Genomic DNA, 17,849 nt, shown 5'->3' with positions numbered 1-17,849 from the left:
TGACTGAACTGAACTGAACAGGTGATACCAAAGCCTGCTCTGTTCCCGTACCATAGGGCTCCTCTACGCTGTGCTTGTGTGGTTACCTCCACCATCAAAAATTCAGCAGGAGCAAACAGGTTGCCTGCCTGTGATGGAGGTGGAGGGAAAGTATTTCTCAGTAAGATAGCATTGCTCTTCCGTAATCTATTTTAATGTGCCAAGCGTCCTTGGATGGAATGATTTTGACAACTGTTTAGGCAGAAGCGGTCACTCCTTTTCTCCAGACGTAATGCCACCATCTGTAATTATCATAGCAATGGTATGTCTGTCAGCAAACCTCTCAGTCACTTGCGAGATTTTATTTAAGTCAGCAGCCTTTTAGTTTCCTGGAGTCAAGGAGAGGTTGATGTAGGCGGGGCAGAAAGGGTAGAAGATTGTGACACAGCAGCAACGGCTGGAACTGCAAATGCTTCCCTACTCTTTGGGAAATTGTAATGTTATTTTTTTCCATCCATTCACCAAACACAGATGAGGAAAGAGAAAGCATGAGACCCTGGATAATTTACTCATTGCCTGATCACAGGCCAGCACCTGCCTTATAGAAACAGCATCATTCTAAAAGTGGGGTGGCTGTGTTCCTGATTGAACTGAAAGTAGAAATGCAATTGATTCTCCTAAGTATGATTATAGGGGATGTACATAACACTTTTTTTTCTCAAAATGCTTTTACATCTGTTATCTTAATTTATCTCTGCACAACATCCTTGCCTTGAACAAACTTATTATAGCACTTATCACCCTGTAGTTAATGTTTAGTGTATATGTCCATCTCTCTTGCTGGTTTATGACCCTCCTTAGGGCAGAGACCCTGCCGGATTTATGCATCTAAATAGCTCGAGCACTTGACAAAGTATTAGTTAGGGCTCACGCGTGCTCAGTCGCATCTGACTCTTCATGACCTCATACACTGTAGCACGCCAGGCTCCTTTGTCCATGGAATTTTCCAGGCAAGAATACTGGAGTGAGTTGCCATTTCCCACACCAGTGAATCTTCCCAACTCAGAGATCGAGAACCTGCCTCTCCTGCATCGGCAGGCAGATTCTTTACCACGGAGCCATCTGGGAAGCCCTAGTTAGCACTTGTTTCATTGCAGAAGATAGAAACACACTGAATACAGGTTAAGTAAGGGCGGGGTGGGGGGTGGGGGGGTGGGCTTTGTTTCAAGGTGCCCCGGGGTAGGTGTACAGCCTCTGCTTGGCCTAACAGGAATCAGGCTCTCTGGCTATTCCTCATCTCTTGCCTCAGTAACACCTCCTCTTTGAAGAAGTACCTTTCACCCCTTCCTGGTTCCCTGGCTGAGAACCTGGCTGGCAACATGTCCGGAGTCGTGGTGTAAGTTGGCCAGTCCTGAACCAAGAGCCTTATCACCCTGTCCCAACCTCACCCTTGACTCTCCAGGAGTCAAGACTCTCATTGGTCCAGCCTTGGCGAAGTGTTCACCTCTAGCACAATCAACTGCAGCCAGAGGGGTGTGGTCTAATCTAGGAAGGAGATGGTTGGCATGGTAAGGCGCCTGGTAGTGGCAGGAAGGAACAAGGCACAGTTTCCTGGAAAAAAAAAAAAAAAGAAACAGTAGGGGGCCTCATCTCGGTATACACTTGATGCTCTATAAATGCTTACAGATCCGCCTGGCTCTAAACGTGGCGGGACGCTGGGCTTCTTCCGGTTCCTCAAGCCTGCGGAGCTCTTTCTGGATGCCGGGCTTCCGGATGGCTCTTTCTCACCACCATCCCCATGGCCTCGCTAACTCCAGCTCCCCCTTTGGATCTAGATTCGGGTTCGCCGCTTCTTCATTAGGTGGCCTTTCCTGACCCCGCCCAGAATATCCTGCTCTATGTCTTTAGAACACTCAATGCCTTGCTGTGACTTGTTTAACTCCTGCCCTCCCCCAACCCCCAAGATTGTAAGTTCCAGTGTTCCCAGAGGTCCCAATAGCTCCTGGCCCAGTGGACAGCCCCACAACTTGGAAGTGGGGGCAGCAGGGGCATTCATGCCCTGTTGTTAAGCAAACCTCTGACCAATGGGAGGTGGGAGAAGTGAAGAACTTCTTGCCCTTTTACCCTCCATGGACCGTCCTGAGATGAAATTTGTGTAGCTTTTGAGAGGATGGCCCTGGAAGATTAAGTACCCTCATGTTGACAGTTTTCTCCTCACCCACCTCTCTGTGAAGGGACAAGGATTTCCACTCTCTGGAACTTCACTCCCTTTTGAACTAGTAGCCAGAGCCTTCCCCTCAGGCTCTGCTTTCTGGGGAACTCAGGCTACGTGGCTACCTCTAGCTGGCATACATGAAAAAATTAAGTGTAGTGGCCTTTGGTTAGTACAGTGCTTAAACAAAGTTTCAGAAATCCCACCGGCTCCATCCCTAGGGCCGGCTTTTCCCCATTTTAGTTGTCTTTTTTTTTCCTTTTGGCCACGCAGCACAGATCTTAGTTCCCCTACAAAGGGATGCAACCTGTGCCCCTGCAGTGGAAACAGTGTCCTAACCACTGGCCTGCCAGGGAACGCCTTGGTTTTCTGCTTATCCAAGATTTCTCTGAATGGAGGCAAGGTTGCCACCTGTAGCTCCTGCTTGTTCTCACGCATGAATGGTTCTCTTACCTCTTGGCTTCAGGCTGAGACCAGAGTTGACCCTCATGGTCTGGGATGGGCCCAGGTAGGGTCACGTGTTTTCCTCTGACCCAGTCACTGTGGTGGGTAAGGACCAAGATCCTTCTCTGGGTATCCTCTCCTTTTAAGTTTCAGGAGCAGTGATAACGTGCCAGAAGGGGCAAGATGAGGCCCATAAAATACCATGTGGGCTGTGGCATTGGAGAGGGGAGTACCACAGATGCATATGGCAAGGAGTCTATGACCCACCCCCTTCCCCTCATCCAGTACACACCCAGAGGAGGAGGAGAAGAGATCTGGGTGATCAGGTCCCCAAGCAGTCAGGATGGGAGGCCAGAGCTGGGGTGGACAGGCTCATTTCTACAACGGGCTCTCCCCAGAGCAGCCTCTCCTGTCAGGGCCCTTGAATATAGCTCAGCGCCTCCCCCAACCATGAGGTCCAAGCTGGCACTGGTCGTCTGTGTTCTCCACAGCAGCATCAGGACCTGTCTGCCCTAAAACTCTCAGTTTGGAGGCTTCCCAGGGACCCAGACATGCCTCCACCAAGGGCTGAGTTCACGCAGGGTTGTGGACCCCAGGTAGAAGCAGCCTGGAGGCTCCTCATTTACTACAAGCTTTCAGCCAGGTAGACCCTCCCCTTCCCCTTGGGGAGACACCATCCTAGAGAAGTCTCCTTCTAGAGGTCAGCCAGGACTTTCCAGACACCAGGCCAGAGGCTCCCTCTGGGCTGTCTGCTCAGTCATGGGGTCACCATCCTTCACCATGAGAGCCTTCTGGGCCTCAGTGCTGTGTCTTTGGACACTCTTATTCCCACTGTGATACAGTGTCTGCACCCCCATGGGACCTGGGGCCCTGTGGAGTTGGTTCTCAGCCCCTGGTGCCTGCTGAGAAGTGTCAACATTCATAGAGCGCTTACCACCCCAGGAACCGTCTAAGAACTTCATGATTATGGATTCATTTCACCCTTACGGGAAGACCCTGAGAACAATGTCTATTGACCGTGACTGGAACCCAATTTGAAAAAAGAGATCAGTAAAATACATTTTGGTGACCTTTAGGCCAATATGAACTGAGGATTAGATGATGTAAAGAATTATTGTTACTTTTGTGAGATATGATAATAACGTTGTGGTTCCTGTAGGAGAAAAAAGTCATTTTGGGGCATAACAAATCATTAGAGGTAAAATTTGATGATGTCTATGCTCTACTTTAAAAATTCAATTAGATGACAATTAAGTGAAACAAATATGGCAAAATATTAAAGACGGTTAAATCTGGGATAGTGGTATATGGGTGTTTATTATACTTATCTCTACTTTTCTGTACATTTGAACATTTTATAATAAAAAACAAAAACTTTGGGGTACTTCCCTAATGGCCCAGCGGTTAAGAATCTGCCTTCCAATGCAGGGGATGTGGGTTGGACCCCTGGTCGGGGAACTAAGATCCCACATGCCGAAGGCAGGGCACGTGAATCAGCAAACCACAGTGAAAGATCCTATTTGCTGCAACTAAAACCTGATGTAGACAAATAAATAAGTATTAAAAATTGTTTAAATAGGAGGTAATTAGTAATCTCATTTTACAGATGAGAAAGCTGAGGCATGGAGAGGTCAGATAGAGAGTGGCTGAGCTGGAATTAAGCCCCGCCTCATACACCATTTCTCAACACAATGATGCATGCTCATGTTTGATAAATATTTGTTAAAACAGTGGTCTTTAGGGTTTGGGCTGTTCCACCTCAGATGTGTTCCTGGAATACATGTTTTACCTTGGGTCCCAGGTCACACACCCAGAGCTTTCCAAGTGGCCTCTAGATTGACTAGGCTCCTACCGAACTCCTAGTCTCCTAACAGTTTTCCACAGGGCAGCCAGAGGGACTTTTCTGGACTGTAGCCTGCTAGGCTCCTTTGTCCACGGAATTTTCCAGGCAAGAATACTGGTGTGGGTAGCTATTCCCTTCTCCAGGGGATCTTCCCAACCTAGGGATTGAACCTAGGTCTCTTGCATTGCAGGCAGATTCCTTACTGTCTGAGCCACCAGGGAAGTCCCCAAATTTTTTGTTTTTTATTATAAAACATTCAAATGTACAGAAAAGTAGAGATAAGAGTACAATGAACACCTATATATCCATACTTCTCTGGATATATAATATCTATGTATCCATACTTCCATGGAAATATGTACTTCTCTGGATATAGAATAATGCACACAATTTAAAATTCAAATAATGCCAAGGAAAAAAATTCAAAGAAAATACAGTAAAAAATGATTCTCCCTGGGAATTCCTTCATAGTCCAGTGGTTAGGACTCGGCACTTTTACTGCAGGGAATCCAGGTTCAATCCCTGGTGGGGGAATTAATATCCCACAAGCCACACGGCACGGCCAAAAAAAAAAAAAGGTGATTCTCCCTGCCATTCAGCCACTGGGTTCCTGCACGGAGGCCAGCACTCTACCTAGTATCCTTTCAGATCCAGTCTAAGTGCATAGAGGCAAATAGGAACAGGGGAGGAAAGGCAAGACCTCCTTCTGCTCCGTCCCCTACCCTACCTACCTCTAACCAGGGGAGCTCCGTTTTACGTTTTTTGTAGCTTGGCCTCTTCTGTAAGATCTTATTTGAAGAAGGGGCTCCTAAAGGTGGGAAGTCACTGGCTAACCTGACACAGCAGCCCTTGCCCGCCTGGTCCACCTTTACAGCCAACGGGCCCCCCTCCCAGCCAACTCACGTTCAGCCACAGCAGGTGACTGTCCCCCATTCATGCCCTGCGCTTTCTCGTCTACCGCTTTGCTCGTGGCATTGCTGGAATGAATTTGTCTCTGCTTGGTGAGTTCATCCTTTAAGATCCACCTCAAATATCACCTCCTGCATTAGTCGTCTGTCAACACAGTCATGTCCGACTCTGTGCAACCCCATGGACTGCAGCCCTCCAGTCTCCTCTGTTCATGAGATTATCCAGGCAAGAATAGCGGAGTGGGTTGCCATGCCCTCCTCCAGGGGATCTTCCTGGCCCAGAGATGGAACACGCCTCTCTTATGTCTCCTGCATTGGCAGGGGGAGTCTTTACCAACTGAGACACCAGGGAAGTCCGGTCATCTATCACATTGTAACAAATCACCCTAAAACTTTGTAGCTTAAAACAATAAATATTTATTATCTCCCTCCATTTGTGAGGGTCGGATCTGAGGGTGGCTTAGCTGGGTGATTCTGGCTCAGGGTCTCTCATGAGGTGGTAGTCAAGCTGTTGACAGTGCTGTGGTCTCCGCTGAGGGTCTGACTGCCTACCACACTTGCCTGGCTGTCGGCAGACAGCCATGGGTCCTGGGTCCTTTCCTCAGGGCTGCTCATGACCTGCCAGCCAGCTTCCTCTTGAACAAGTGATCCAAGAGAGCAAGACAGAGAGGACCCAGCATGGAAGCCACGATCTTCCATAACCTGTGCTTGGAAGTTTCCTATCGTCACCTCCACTTTATTCTATCGGTCACACAGACCAACCCCAATGCTGTGTGGGAGGGAGCTACAGGGGGGTGTGAATATCAGGAAGTGAAGATCAGGAAGCCATCTCGGAGGCTGCTGGCCTCAGCTCTCCCATGTAGTCCTTGGGGGACTGGCACTTTGAATAGCCTTCTATGAAGCTTGTGTTGTGGATGGTGGCACTAGTGGTAAAGAGCCCGCCTGCCAATCCAGGACATGTAAGGGACGCGGGTTTGATCCCTGGCTCTAGAAGTTCCCCTGGAGGAGGCCATGGCAACCCGCTCCACTATTCTTGCCTGGAGAATCCCATGGACAGAGAGGCCTGGAGGGCTCCAATCCATGGGGTCACAAAGAGTTGGACACGACTGAAGCAACTTAACATGCACACACCAGTCTCACTCCCAGATGGCAAACTCTTGGGGGACAGTTACTAAACCTTATTTATCTTCCCCTTCCTTTTTAGGCCCACATATTCTCTAACATAGAGTACACATTCAAAAAATGTCAAATTAATCCTGAAGGCATGCATAGATGAATAAACGAATGAATTAGTAACTCTCTGGGTGGATAATTCAAAACACTAGAGGAGACGGCATGAACATATGATTAATTTCCCCCGTTTTCTGCCACAAGATACCTAAGATGTTCGTTTGCTTAGAGCTTGCTTTCTTTTCCTCTGTTTACTTCTCCTTCCCCAACACCTTATGGTTACAGCATCAGAGGGCTTTCTCAACATCTTGGTGTAACAAAGGTTCGCCTCTCATCACAGCTGATTGGATCAGGGCCAAGCACCCGACCCAAGATGGGCCAATGGGCTTCAAGGAACTTGAAATGGGACTAAGAGAGGCCAAGCTTCAGTCTGGCTGCTTCCTTGCCAAAAGGGTCCTGGAAATCTGAAAACTGTTGACAGTAGCAGTTCTTTGATCCATGGACTGGGGAGCAGAGAAAGCCAGTCTGCCCCAATAGGAGGGTAAGAAGGAAGAGAGAGGGGAAGGGTAGCCGAGTTTGCAGAAGCCCACAGTTCCTGCTTCCTGTTCAATCTGAACCTGGCTGCAGCTCCAGCTTGATCCCCATGAGACACACGTATATATTTTTAAAATGTGTATACGCTTTTAAAGGTTACTTTCTATCTGCAGGTATTACAAGATATTGGCTGTAGTCCCCGTGTTACAAATACGTCCTTGAGCCTGTCTTATACCCAATACTCTCCCATCCCTAGATTGCCCTCCCCAACTTGTATTCTTATAATAAATGGGGCTCAAGCAATGGTGTACTAGAGCTGGTTCACACTGGCTCCTGAAAGCTAGTTGTACATCTTTCTCCATGGGAGCACCTGGGGAGCTTAACATAGACCATAGCCACAATAGTCACACCATAGAAATCAGAAGATGCTACAAATAGTATCCCCCAGTAATAAACACTGGTTATTAAACATTAACAAGCACATCACTGGGTTTAAGATAATTCCAGGGGGCTTCTGTAAGGTACAGCCCACACAGTCTTTCTAATTAAAGCCTCTGCTGGACAAGCTCCTACTCAGGCTCTGTGGCCCAATGCATCTCCCGTGAGAAGCCTCCTCTGGTGTTTGTGGCAAGCTGGTTCTCTGTGTATTCCCAGAGCCTAGGAGACACTGTGAGACTATCCAGAACTCTGAGGGCTACGTGACACAGGCCAGGCATGAGACAGACACCCCACCTAGGCAATAATCGCCTATTGCCCTTGGAGTGAAGTCCAGGCTCCCCAGCAAGGCCGACTCTTCCTCTGAGCCGTGGCCCTTGCCCTCCTCGCATCTCATTCCTGCCCACTCCATCCCCACCCCATCACCGCGCCCTGGCCTCCTCAGATTTCTCAACCTCTAGCCCAGAGTCTCTACCCCGTGAGCTGTCAGCCATTTGGAGACTATGATAAAGATCACAGACCTTCGCTTTGAAGGAAGCAGGCATACACACACACACACACACAAAGATTTGCCTGTAACTTCAAGGCTTCATGGACCAAACAGCTTCTTTCCCTTTTAAAAAAATGTTATGTGGTTATTTATTTATTTTTGGCTATGCTGGGTCTTCCTTGCTGCACAGATTTTTTCTACTTTTGGACAGCAAGGCCACTCTCCAGTTGTGGTGCTCAGACTTCTCTTGTTGCAGAGCACAGGCTCTAAGATGCAAAGCTTCAGAAGTTGGCAGCTCTTAAACTCTAGAGCGCAGGCTCAGTAATTGTGGCGCACGGGCTTACTTGCTCCGTGCAATGTGGGGTCATCCCAGATCCAAGGATCCAACCCATGTCTCCTGCATTGGCAGGCAGATTCTTTACCACTGAGCCCCTAGGAAAGCCTCTTTTCTCTGAAGCCTTTCCTGACTCCAACACCCCACGTGCCCAAACATAGCTCTATGTCAGCACCTTCAGCACTCTTAAACTAACATTTATGTTTAAAAAGAATATTTACTTATTTGCCTGTGCTGTCTTATCTGTGGCACACACGATCTTTATCTTCATTGCAGTATGAGAACTCTTACTTGTGGGTTGTGAGATCTAGTTCCCTGGGCATGGATCAAACCCTGGCCCCCCACATCGGGAGTACAGAGTCTTAACCCACTGGGCCAACCACCAGGGAAGTCCCATTTATATTTAACTTTGGGTCTTGTGCTTCACTGGCTGCTCCTCGAGGAAGCATCTGTCCCCATCTTATTTAGAGTACGTGAGTGACCAGGAGATGCCTGAGGTGTGTCCTGACACTGAGTTCTAATCATGAGATCAGGGTGTCTCTACAGACACAGCCCCCTGCCTAAGCACAATCGTGTGTCCTTCGAGGCTGGCATCAACATTGCTAAAGGGAGAAGATGCCAACCAGAGTCAGGCCAAGGCACACGTGGAGGGTGAAAATCAGGTGTCTCTATGGCTGGTGTATTCCCAGCAACCAGGGCTCTGGGGGCATGCCTTGGGCAAAGGAAGAGCGTCTCAAGTGTGGTACCACGGGAAGAGCCTGAACTCTGGGTCTCAGAGATCTGTGCTCAGATTCTAGCTCTGCCACTCATGGCTTTTGGCCATGAGCAGCTCACTTTGTCTCTCTGAGCCTACTTTCCCACCTGTCAAACCCTACTTGACTGAGTCACTGCTAAGATGAAAACAGATGATCTGTAGGTTGTGCCTGGGACACAGGAGTTAGTCAATAAAAGTTAGTGTCCTTCTTTCCTGTATTTCTGTCTTGTTGGTCACATGCAATAGAAACCAACTCTGTTAACTAAAGCCAAACGAGGAATTTATTTGTAAGAGTGGCAGAGATTGCTTGCTGTCCCCCAATTTCTGTTATCCCTTTCTCTCATGGTAAAGTAATTTTTAGCTAGGAACATAGTTGCTTGGCTGAATGCTGCATTTTCTCCCCCAACTTCCCTTGCAGATTGGCATGACCCAATGACAGTATTCTCTAGAGAATGTGGTGTGACCAGAAGTGATTTGTACAATTTCTAGGTCATGTCCTTAAAGGTCATGTCCTTAGAGGTGTCCGTACTCACCTCTTTCCTCATTTCTTCTGTCTTTCTGGCTGGAACAGGGATGTGCTGGCAGGAAGTGGAGCAGCCATACTGACCTATGAGGTAGCAGCTGAGTGTTGAGGATGCAGAGAAAAAAGACAGAAAGAGCCTGGGTTCCTAATGAGTTATTGGAGGGAGGCTCTGCACCCGCTCAGACTTTTAAAGGCAAGAGAATTAAACTGTTGTTTGTTCAGCCATTGTCAATCTTTGGATTTTTGTTATAGCAGCCAAACCTATACACTATCTAATACTCAGTGCTTTAGACTGTATACCCCTAAAATGTGTATGTTAAATGCTAACTCCAATATGATGGCATTTGGAGGTGGGGGGGGGCCTTTGGGAGGTGATTAGGTCATGAGGACAGAGCTTTCATGAATGGGATTAGTGTCCTTATAAAACAGACCTCAGAGAGCTCTGTGGCCCCTTCCATCATGTGAGAACACAGTGAGAAGACAGACAGTAGTTTTTGCTAGAAACAGAGTTGGTCAGAAACTTGATCTTGGACTTCCAACCTCCAAAACTGTGAGACAGAAATTTCTGTTGTTTACAGGACACTCAGGCTACGGTAATTTTGTTTTAGCAGCCAAATAGACTAAGATACTTAGTAAACCACAAGGGACTCATGGTATCCAAAAGAGAGCCAGACAAATGTTTACATTGTTTCGACTTTAACTATTGTCGGTTTGACAGTTGTCTTTGTGACAATTGTCTTTGCCACTACTCAGTTGACTCTTGTGTTACTTTGATATACACACATCATTTTGTTTGTTTTTAGTATATCCTAACATTTGGCACAAGATATTCCAGGCTCTTCTTGTAATTTCCATGCCTTAGCCTTGGACTTCTTCATTTGAACAATGAGTTTCAGTGGTTTAGTGGAGAATGGTGATTAGAAACCATGACCTATGTGCTATGTACGCTTATTGATACCAAGCTGACACTGCTTCTTGGCTTTCTGGCAGACCAAACTAGGCAATACACATGTATATATGTGTGTGTAGGCATGTATAGGTTAATACACACATCTAATGCCCACTCTTCCATCTATGCTGCTGCTGCTGCTGCTAAGTCGCTTCAGTCGTGTCCGACCCTGTGCGACCCCATAGACAGCAGCTCACCAGGCTTCCCCGTCCCTGGGATTCTCCAGGCAAGAATACTGGAGTGGGTTGCCACTTCCTTCCATCTATACATCCTTTTAAAAACCATGAATTTATACCAGCATTTCTAAATCCAATTCAACATTCAGAATTTAGTCTTTCCTTCTTTTATTTTCTTTTTAAATATGGAATGCTTCCTGAACTTTCACATCATCCTTGCACAGGGGCCATGCTAATTTTCTCTCTATTGTTGCAATTTTAGTGTATGTGCTGCTGAAGTGAGCACGCCCTCTTTTCCAATAGGACATTGCTCTCTTCTCTGGTGGTGAGCAACTGGATCCCATTATCTTCACTCTATTTCCGTGCTTGCTTGCTCCCGTTTGTACCAATTCCTTGACCACTAGAACTCCCCGGCCCTGCTACGTCCTCAGCTTGGCCGAGGGAAATGGGGACAGACCAGATGCACATCTTAAGATAATATCAATCCCTTTGCTTTCCTCCCCCCACCCCCCCTCCCTGTCAAATAGCCTCCTTGTTACAATTTGGGCTCCATTTAGCTTACTTATAGGTACTTATTTCCCAGGTGGCACTAGTGGTAAAGAACCCACCTGCCAATGCAGGAGACATAAGATACTCGGATTCGATCCCTGGAGGAAGATCTCCTGGAGGAGGAAATGGCAACCCACTCCAGCATTCTTGCCTGGGGAATCCCATGGACATGGGAGTCCGGCAAGCTACAGTCCATGGGGTCACAAGGAGTCTGAGACGCCTGAAACAATTTAGCACACACACACACACACACACACGTACAGAACAAAGTAATCTCTAGGCCACAGGGAAGCTGAGATTGGATTTGCCTTCTGCTTGAAGAAAGAAGGTGCTCATCAAAAGGACTGGACTGCAGGGCGCCTTTGAAGGAGGACACTGTCCAGCACAAAGCCTGGACGCTTCTCTAGCCTGAGCCCTACTGGGCAGACGGGCACTCAGGTAGCTGCTCTTCAAGAGCATCCAGCTAACAACCCTTCCCATCTTCTGATCCCATCCTCAAGTACCATCGCCACCACGCAAACAGCATCCCTGCCAGGTATCACGCTGGCAGCTTTGTGTGTGTTCTTTCTTTTCAGTCCTCACATAATATTAGGGGGAGGCACCATGATGGTCCATATTTTACAGATGAGGATAAGTCTTGGAAAAGTGAGGGAACCTGCCCAAGGTCACGTGACAAGCATCGAGGTCAGTACTTGAGCCCTTGAAGTCCAGCTCCGCCAGCTCCATTGTCCTGCTCTGAGCCCTTGACCTCTCACTTCAGTCTTTTTTTGACCTCCACCTGTCATTCTGACGCTACCCATGCTCTGGCTAGTTCTGGCTTTGTCCAGGAAATTGAGTCCTGGGTGCACAAAAGCTGTCAGTGCCAAGCTTTTAAAGAAATACCACTGTGTGATATTTAACACGTGCCTCCCCAAATATGTAACATACATGTGCGTGTGTGCTAAGTCGCTTTCATCGTGTCTGACTCTTTGCGACCCCAAGGACCGTAGCCTGCCAGGCCCCTCTGTCCACGGGATTCTCCAGGCAAGAATACAGGAGTGGGTTGCCGTGCCCTCCTCCAGGGATCTTCCTGCATCAGTAGGTGGGTTCTTTACCACGACCACCACCTGGGAAGCCCGATGTAGCCTGCATGTGCAAGTCATAAAACAGTAATGAAAGAACCCCCATGCCCCAAACCTACTGCCAACTTAGACATACACTAACAAATGCTTTTTAATTAGGCTTAATCTTTTACATTTTTAGAGAGCCTTTGTGTTTTCAAAATGCAAAACCTTTTTCAAGTTAATCTCCTCACTGCAAAGCTGCATATCCCTTGTGGATTAGCCGGCTCCCTCCCTCTGTCATCTTTTCTCTGAGGGGTGAGTCCTTGGCTGCTGTGTGTGTGTGTTTCAATTACATTTCTGACAAGTCCTATGGGTCTTGTCCAACTTTACTTTCAGATACATCACAAATCTGGCCACCTCTAGCCTCCTTCCCTAATCCAAGCCACGGGCAAGGCTGGATCCTGGCACTAGCCTCTTAGCTACCGTCCATCAGGCAACCACAGTGAGCTTTAAAAAAAAAAAAAAAGGAATCAGATTATGTCCCTTTCCTGCTTGGTCCTGGCCCCTGGGACATGTCTGCCTGCTGTCTCAATCCTGACCTAGGGATAGGGTCAGAGCCACGGTCTTTGCCAAGGCTCACAAGCCTTACTTCCATGGGTTCCTCTTCAACCCCCACCCCTGACTCTGATATCTGCACACACAACACCCTGTTCCTTCTGCCTGGAATGCTTTTCCCCAGGTATGATCACAGCTCCTTCCTTCCTCCTGTAGGGCCGTTGCTCACTGGCATCTTTGGTTCCTTTGATCACTCTTTTTTTTTTTTTTTTTTTTCTGCTGAGTGGCATGTGGGATTTTAGTTCCCTGACCAGAGATTGAACCTGCACCCCCTGCACTGGAAGGGCAGAATCTTAACCACTGGACCGCCAGGAAGCCCCGCCTTTTATCACATTTTATAAGCATAAGATAGATTCACAGAAAATAAAACCTACCTAAGCACATACTTTAAAAAAAAATTAATAGGATGTACTACAACATAAAGGAGAAATAAAATAAAATGAATGTTTAACCATTTAATATGTATTTTAACAAGTAGATCTGGCAGCTCTCTGCACTTACACCTAGAGTTCTTATAAATGTAACACCCACAAAGATGCAGTGTGCTGCCTCAAATTCCACAGAGATGTGATTTCTTAAAACAGTGAACAGTTCTTGGTGGAGTCCCAAGCAAGACAAAATGTAACCTTCTCTCTGTGTATTAGATACACAGTTCTTGAATTCCTGAAGATGCAGTGAGTGATAAATCTGTGTACAAAATACTTTCTGCTTATTTATAAAACCGTTTTAGGTTCTAGGCTCACATAATTATAAGCAGAGTTTTCAGCTACATAGATGTCTGCTGGGGCATTCCAGAGTTGCACAAAGGAAGAACGTTTTCAGTCTCTTATCCTTTCATTTGTCTCGTGCCCTTCAAGATGTCTGGCACGCCTGCTTGTCGTTCGGTTGCTAAGTCGCGTTTGACTCTGTGAACCCACTGACTGCAGCACTCCAGCTTTCCCTGTCTTTTGCTAACTCCCAGGGTTTGCTCAGACTCACATCCATCGAGTCAGTGATGCCATCCAACCATCTCATCCTCTGTCCACCCCCGGCTCCTGTCCTCAATCTTTCCCTGCATCAAGGTCTTTTCCAAGGAGTCCGTTCTTCACCTCAGGTGGCCAAAGTATTGGAGCTTCAGCTTCAGCATCAGTCCTTCCAATGAATATTCAGGGGTGATTTCCTTTAGAACGGACTGGTTTGATATCCTTGCTGTCGAAGGGATTCTCAAGAGTCTTCTCCAACATCACAGCTTGGAACTATCAATTCTTCGGCACTCAGCCTTCTTTATGGTCCAATTCTCACATCCATACATGACTACTGGAAAAACCATAGCTTTGACTCTATGGACCTTTGTGGGCAAAGTGATGCCTCTGCTTTCTAATACACTGTCTAGGTTTGTCATAGCTTTCCTTCCAAGGATCAGGTATCTTAATTTTATGGCTGCAGTCACTGTCACCATGATTTTGGAGTCCAAGCAAAGAAAATATGTCATTGCTTCCACTTTTCCTCCATTTGCCATGAAGTGATAGAACTGGATGCTATGATTTTAGTTTTTTTAATATTAATTTCATGTATTTATTTCTATCTTTGGATGTTCTGGGTCTTTGTTGCTATGAGGGCTTCTCTCTAGTCGTGGAGAGTGGGGCGGCTACTTTCTAGCTGCGGTGCACGGGCTTCTCACTGCGGTGGCTTCTCTTGTTGCAGAGCATGGGCTCTAGAGTGTGTGGCTGCAGCAGCTGCAGATTGCAGGCTCTAGAGCACAGACTCGGGAGTTGTGGTGCATGGGCTTTGTTGCTCTGAGACCTGTGGGACCGTCCTGGGTCAGGGATTGAACCTGTGTCTCCTGCATTGGCTGGTGAGTTCTTTACTGCTGAGCCACCAGGGAAGCCCGATCTGTTTTGTTTTTTTTTTTAATGTTGAGTTTCAAGCCAACTTTTTCACTCTCCTCTTTCACCCTCATCAAGAGGCTCTTCAGTTCCTCTTCGCTTTCTGCCATTAGAGTGGTATCATCTGCATATCTGAAGTTGTTGATATTTCTCCCGGCAATCTCGATTCCAGCTTGTGCTTCATCCAGCCGGCATTTCACATGATGTACTCTGCATGTAAGTTAAATAAGCAGGGTGACAATATACAGCCTTGACGTACTCCTTTCCCAATCCATGTCCGGTTCTAACTGTTGCTTCTTGACCTGCATGCAGGTTTCTCAGGAGACAGGTAAAGTGGTCTGGTACTGCCATCTCTTTAAGGATTTTCCACAGTTTGTTGTGATCCACACAGTCAAAGGCTTTAGTGTAGTCAGTGAAGCAGAAGTACATGTTTTTCTGGAACTCTCTTGCTCTCTCCATGATCCAGTGAATGCTGGTGCGCTTGCACTGGCCAGCTAAACATATGGCGTGCAAGCTGCCCACTCCCCCGTTATTGTGACAGGCAGAAAAAGCCCGGGAAACTGTCAAAATGTCCACTAGGTGGAGCTACAATCCAGGGTGAGACCCATAGGTGGGCCCCCGCCCCCCGCCCCACCATTTTGATTTTTCCTCTCCTCAAGCACCGCTCCCTTATCTCGTACAGTGGTCTATGTTTTTCGTCTGTGTCTGAGACTAGGGTAGGAGCTGCGGGAGGGCAGGGCTTGTGTTTTTCGACGCTGCATCCCCAATGCCCAGAGCAGCGGCTGGCACGTGGAGGGCACTCAGGGAGGGAGTGGATACGTGAGTGCTGCCCCAGACCACTCTAATTTCCATCTCTGGAATTCGACATTAAAGTGGGTGCAGAATCGTCTCAGGAGAGAGGCTGGGCAAGGTGTCACACATCCACCAAGCGCAAGGCCTGGGTTTTGAAAAGCAGGCACTCTGTCCACACGCAGAACTGCCAGGCTGTGTCCGACTCTTTGCGACCCCAGGGACTGCAGCACGCCAGGCTCCCCTGTCCTTCACCATCTCCCGGAGCTCGCTCAGATTCACGTCCATTGAATCAGTGATGTTACCTAACCATCTCATCTTCTGCTGCCTGCTTCTTCTCTTGCCCTCCTCAGCCTGTGTACCCCTCCTGATACACTCTGGCCAGGGCTGCGTGTGTGACAGCAGAAAGGAGTCTCGCTTAGGAGCCAGAGATCCAGGCTCAAGGTGTTGTTTGGCCACCCACTTGCTGTGTGACATCGAGCAGGCCACTTGGCCTCAGCCCCTTTATCTATCAAAGGAAGTGGTGGAACCAGTCCAAAAAGCTAATTTGATGCAAGGCCAGGTAAACAGACATATTATTGTCTGTCTCAAGGCAAGAGATTTCGACTCTACCTTGAGGCAGCAAGGAGGACCCAGGTGGGCCCAGGAGAGCCTGGAGCAAATTCTAGGAGAACATCCAGCAAGGGTGTGATGACCATCCGCTCCTCTCTGAAGGGCAGTCAGAGCAGAGTCGTGTTGGGTGTCCCAGTGTTGCCTGGTGGTCTTCACCAAGGGTCAGCGTCCGGAGGGGAGGCTGATGTCCGCACTGCAGTAGTCTGCAGAGAGGGACTCCTCATGATGACCTCTGTCTTAGGTTAAAGATGAAAACTTCTAAAGAGGGAGTCAGAGGGAGTCTGAGGCTGGGTACTAAAGACAGAAGGGCTTCCTGGAAGTTGGGGTGTGGATGTAACACGAAAGTGAAAGTTGCTCAGTTGTGTCCGACTCTTTGTGACCCCATGGACTATACAGGATTCATGGACTATACAGAATTCTCCAGGCCAGAATACTGGAATGGGTAGTCTTTCCCTTCTCCAGGGGATCTTCCCAACCCAGGAATCGAACCAGGGTCTCCTGCATTGCAGGCAGATTCTTTACCAACTGAACTATCATGGAAGCCCAGATGGAACATGGGCACTGTTGTGAATGAGCAGAAGTCAGCAGGAAAGGGGTCCAGAGAGCTTCTGGCAGATTTTTAGAGTATTTTCATACCAACATGTTGGAGAGATGGTCCCTGACTTATCTTTAAGCTTGGACACCCCCTTCCCGTGGCCCCTGACTGTCTGCTCTTAAGGCAAAACTTCTCCTGTCTCTTCTTTTCTCTTGCCACCGGGCCTTGAAAATCCACAAGAGGCTTTCCTCAAGGACAGCGTGGAAGAAGCTCCTCTGATCTAGTCCATCAGCCCTTCTGGGGCCAGGCCTGCCTGGATATTTCTGGCTCTCCCAAAAGAAAACAAGCTCTTGCCCAATAATATAAGCAGGCAAAAATCTTTACCCAACAAAACAAACAAACCCAGTTCCTCCAGGCCATGCCCAGCCTTCCTAATATGGCATCCGGGATAGGACCCTTGGCATCTGATCAACATGGGTAGTCCCACTCCCAGGAGAGAAAAAGGAACTAAACCCAGGTGGCAGATAAAGGCCACATTCACACCGGGTTGGCTCCCAAGGTTGGATGGGCTTTTCACGGGTAGGGTCAAATATACCTGGATGAGATACAGGAGGCTGAGCTAAATTTGAATCTCAGCTACAAATACTTTTTTAAAAGTATGGACTGCCCTGGGGGTACAGATGATGAGGATTCACTTACCAGTGCAGGGGACACAGGTTTGATCCGTGGTCTGGGAAGATCCCACACACTGCAGAGCTGTTTAGCCCGTGTACCACGACCGCTGAGCCCAGCACTGCAACCACTGAAGCCTGCAGGCCTGGAGCCTGTGTTCCGCAACGAGAGAAGCCCTCACAAGGAGAAGCCTTCACACCAGCATGAAGAGTAGCCCCTGTTCGCCACAACTGGAGAAAGCCCACATGCAGCAGTGAAGACCCAGCGCCACCAAGAGTAAAATAATAATAATAAAAAAAGTATAAGTATACCTCACAGGCCATTTGGGACATACTTATACCAAACACTTATCCATTGTTTATCAGAGATTCAAATCTAACTGGCTTCCAGTATTTGTATTTGCTGGATCCGGCAGCAT

The 17,849-nt window shown here is 47.9% G+C and overlaps 2 non-coding genes across 2 annotated transcripts; one reads left to right on the top strand and one right to left on the bottom strand.

The window, feature by feature from the left end:
- The first annotated feature begins 4,939 nt into the window (after nt 1-4,939).
- On the top strand, nt 4,940-5,012 carry TRNAK-UUU (transfer RNA lysine (anticodon UUU)). Its single transcript has one exon. It is a non-coding gene; the product is annotated as a tRNA-Lys (tRNA).
- A 5,918-nt stretch (nt 5,013-10,930) lies between these two features.
- LOC139178532 (U6 spliceosomal RNA) lies at nt 10,931-11,037 on the bottom strand. The gene has a single exon (XR_011562913.1). It is a non-coding gene; the product is annotated as a U6 spliceosomal RNA (small nuclear RNA).
- Nucleotides 11,038-17,849: the final 6,812 nt, after the last annotated feature.

This window comes from Bos indicus, chromosome 21 (genome assembly GCF_029378745.1).
Source record: "Bos indicus isolate NIAB-ARS_2022 breed Sahiwal x Tharparkar chromosome 21, NIAB-ARS_B.indTharparkar_mat_pri_1.0, whole genome shotgun sequence".
Taxonomy (NCBI): domain Eukaryota; kingdom Metazoa; phylum Chordata; class Mammalia; order Artiodactyla; family Bovidae; genus Bos; species Bos indicus.
The sequence above is the reverse complement of the archived record's forward strand: the minus strand, read 5'-3'. Positions and strand labels throughout refer to the sequence as shown.